This window comes from Carettochelys insculpta, chromosome 1, assembly GCF_033958435.1.
Source record: "Carettochelys insculpta isolate YL-2023 chromosome 1, ASM3395843v1, whole genome shotgun sequence".
Taxonomy (NCBI): Eukaryota; Metazoa; Chordata; order Testudines; family Carettochelyidae; genus Carettochelys; species Carettochelys insculpta.
This window is the reverse complement of record NC_134137.1, coordinates 176,697,510-176,701,747: the sequence shown is the minus strand read 5'-3', so window position 1 is coordinate 176,701,747 and position 4,238 is coordinate 176,697,510. Positions and strand designations below refer to the sequence as shown.

Below are 4,238 nucleotides of genomic sequence, written 5' to 3'. Positions count from 1 at the left end.
TGTAAGCGAGAAATGGAAAACATTACTTCTCATAAATGTAAACATGCTTGTTTGTCTGAATGATTAGCTGAGTGAGAAATAGGACTGAGTGGGCTTGTAGGTGGTAGCATTTTGCATTGTTTTATTTTTGAATGCAGATATTTGTTCTACATATTTGCACATTTCTAAAATCAATTCTCATGATAAAGATTTCACTGCAGTGCTTGTGTTAGGTGAACTGATTTTTTTACAACACTAATATTGTAATCAAAAATAAAGTGAGCACTATACACTTTGTATTCTGTCTTTTAAATTTAAAAATTATTTGAAAATGTAGAAAACATGGACAAATATTTAAATAAATGGTATTCTATTGTTTAGCAAAGCGATTAATCATGATTAATGTTTAATTGCTTGACAGCCCTATCTTTTTTAACTATACGAACAACATTTGTTACCTCTCAGTCCACTGCTTAGCTTCCTCATTGTTATGAAGTCCTTTCTATGCTAATTATTCCTATCCCTTCACAGAAGATGCTGAACTAAAGCTATTTCTTGCGATGTGACTGTTAGTTACACTTCAGATATTGATACGTCTCGTAGAGGTGCTGGGTATAGACTGAACCTCTCTAATCTTGCACACTCTTGTCTGGCAAGATCTGTCATTTAGCATGATTTTAGTTTGCCAGTTGTCCACTTATCATGGGTGTGAACACATTTCCTGTGGTTCCATAAAGTTTGTTTTCAGCCACAAATCCTGCCTCTCAGTGTTCTGTGCTATTACTTAGCTCTAATTTACCCCTAAATGTCTGAGAGCCCAGTAAACAGTGGAAGTGTTGGTGATGCTGCTAGGCAATATTGACCTCCTGTGGTTTGGCAAATTCTCTTATTTGGCACTAGTCAGAGGTTCAACCTGTATTTGCAGCTTTTATTAAAGTTGTTAAAACAACAAGGAGTCCTGGGGCACCTTAAAGGCTAACAGACTTTTTTGGGCATAAGCTTTTCTGGGCAAAATCCCCTTCATCAGATGCACGCTGAGAGATGTATGACTAAATAATCATGGCAATCACAACACCTTATGACATTTGACACAGTTGGTTTTTGTCCACAAAAGTTTATGCCCAAATAAACCTGTTAGTCTTTAAGGTGCCACAAGACTCCTTGGCTACATCTACACTAGCACACTTCGTCAAAGTAGCCTATTTCGACATAAGAACATTGAAATAGGCCACTTTGACGCGTATCATCTACACGTCCTCCAAGGCTGGTGCCGTCGATGTTCAACATCGAAGTAGCGATGGAGAACGTTGAAAGGAGCCGCCCCGGAAGGACATGTGGAGCGTACACATACACAAGTGCTCCCCATCAAAATAAGGGCCAGCAAAGCCCCAAGCCGCTCCCTGAAAGGGCCCCTCCCAGACACACTTGGCCTGCACAGCACGAAATCCACAGAGCCGACAACCAGTTGCAGACCCCGTGCATGCAGCATGGACCCCCAGCTGCAGCAGCAGCAGCAACAACAACAGCAGCCAGAAGCCCTGGGCTAAGGGCTGCTGCACACAGTGACCATAGAGCCCCACAGGTGCTGGACAGAGCATCTCTCAACCCCTCAGCTGATGGCCGCCATGGAGGACCCTGTTATTTCGACATAGTGGGATGTGGATCATCTACACACACCCTACTTCGACGCTGAAAGTCGAAGTAGGGTGCAATCCCATCTTCAGATAGGAATAGTGATTTCGTTGTCTCGCCACCTAATGTCGATTTCAACATCGAAATAGTGCACGGTGCATGTAGATGCGACGTGTACTATTTCGACGTTGTGCCAGCTACTTCAAAGTAGCTGGCTAGTGTAGACGCACCCCTTGTTGTTTTTGTGGATACTACCTCTCTAATATTAGTTATGGGTTTTCAGAACCTCTGAGAATCAGGTCACCAACATTTCAATAGGGTTACAGCCATTTTGCATGTTTTTTGAAAGAACAGCTGAATCACTTCAATGGCAGAGACCTAACAAGCAAATCGCATCTGTAAATAGCAAAAAAACATGAGCATGTATAATTATCACCACAAAAGGCATTGTGGTCTCCATGCTTATTTAGCTGTATATCTCTCTGCTTGACACTGTCAACGAGAGTACCAATTAGTGACAATCTAATAGCTTTTCTAACATGGACACCTGCCCATTAGGAGCTACCAACTCCTTACATATATACCAGCTGTCAGACAATAATTACCTTTTGTTCACATCTGCACTAGTCTCCAATGGAGAAGCCTTTCCATCTCAGTACCAGTCCTTTGAGACATCTAGCACCTCAGAACAGTTTTCAGTTCCTTAGTTAGTCACTGTTTTTTTATGTTTATGAGCTTCATTTACCGTTATTCCCAAAGTGATGGACACTTCCAAAATCACTTTTAATGCATAAAGGGAAAGACACTAAAATATTATTAAATCACTTCTCAAAATCAGTTTGGCATTACAGAATACACTAGTAGTAGTAAGGAAGTAATGGATTTATTATGTCAAAGCACAGCCTCTATGAAAAGGTACCATCATTCTATCTACGCTATAAGCATTTTATTCTTTTTCTTTTAAAAACATAAGACCCATACATTGCTTTCTCATGAGCTAATCTTCAGTAGATTTTTTTTTTTTACTATTTTAAATTATTTGTTCAGCACAGGCTATGTGCTTAGCATTGCATAAGGCATTCCCTGTCTGATATAGAAATCACATGTTAGGTAATGAACTTTATCATTATGATCTAGAAGAATAATAATAATACTAACAGCAGGAGTTCTATTTCTGGATAAATGTATATAAATGTATAAAAAAATGCATATAAATGTATGTGTAGTGCCCAGAGGCACTGAGACCTTATCTGGAGTGTGTGAAGTCTCTGCTCTACAGCCTTGGCTGCAAGCCAGCTGGCCTTTAGCTTACATTGTAGAGTGCAGGGCTTTAGACTCTATGTTTGCAGGTTCTATCCCTGGTACCAGCAACCTGGGTTTGTTGGTATTACAACTGGTGCATTGGCCTTATTGTTCTCTGGCTTGTAAAAAATTCGGTAGCTATGTCCATACAACATTGAGGGGGTGGGGGGCACTGAGGAACTGACAATGCTCTTTAGCTAACCTGTCAGGGTATACGCTCTTCATTTCACACAGAACCCAAACACATACAAAAACAAACAAATTGTTAGACACAAAACAAGTGTAAATCTAAAACCCACAAGTGTTCTAATTACAGAGTCCTTTTTCGGAACACTGCCCCCAACCCTCTGGGAAAGGGAAAAAGAGGACAGGGTAGGAGTTTTCACTTCAAAGCCTGAAATAACAGTTTCAGTAGTGAAAATGTTTCTCGTGTTAATCCAGGAACTGTAAAAAATAAATTACGTTTAAGAAACAGGTTTCTCTGTACAGGGCTTAAAACTCATCGTGTCTTACTAAGGCTTCCCCGAAGTCTGTGGCCTGACTGTCCACGAACAAGTCATACTTGTCAACGATCTCCTCTTTGGTGAGTTTGCCATCCTTGTTCTGGTCAGATTCATAGACAAGGTGCTGCGCTTCTGTCTCAGCGTGGTCGTAGTCCGAGGGGAGGATCCAATCTTTTGTCTCCTCCTTGTCCATCTTCCCATCTCGATTCTTGTCTCTGAACTCCACAAACTGCTCCCGCTCTGTCTTCACCCACTCTGGCTCATCAGCATCCCCATCATGACTGTACATATCCCCTATGTACTCTTCCAAATCAATGAAACCGTCTCTGTTCTTGTCAATATCTTCCATTGTTTCCTGTTCGACTACATCTTTCATGTAGCCATATTCTTCCGGATGTAGAAAGGCAGTGAATTCTTCTTTGGTACCAATCAAGTCTCCATCCTTGTCAGCCATTTCGAACCTTCGTTCATCCCACATCATCATCTGCTTATAATTGGGGTCAGAATCATCTAAGATGTAGTCGTAGGTGGCATTTTTATACTCTTCCCAGGAAATGAGGCCATCCTCATTGAGGTCATGCCCCTTCCACTGGCACTCTACATCCTCACGCATCCGGCAACCTGGGTCTGTTGGTGTTACACATGGAAAAAGTTCCTAACTGTCAGGGTGGTCAAACACTGGAATAAATTGCCTAGGGAGGTTGTGGAATCTCCATCTCTGGAGATATTTAAGAACAGGTTAGATAAATGTCTATCAGGGATGGTCTAGACAGTACTTAGTCCTGCCATGAGGGCAGGGTGCTGGACTCAATGACCTCTCTA

The 4,238-nt window shown here is 41.5% G+C and overlaps 1 pseudogene; it reads right to left on the bottom strand.

The window, feature by feature from the left end:
- Positions 1 to 3,405: 3,405 nt before the first annotated feature.
- On the bottom strand, positions 3,406 to 4,029 carry LOC142006916 (calumenin pseudogene; annotated as a pseudogene).
- Between the last annotated feature and the right edge of the window lie 209 nt (positions 4,030 to 4,238).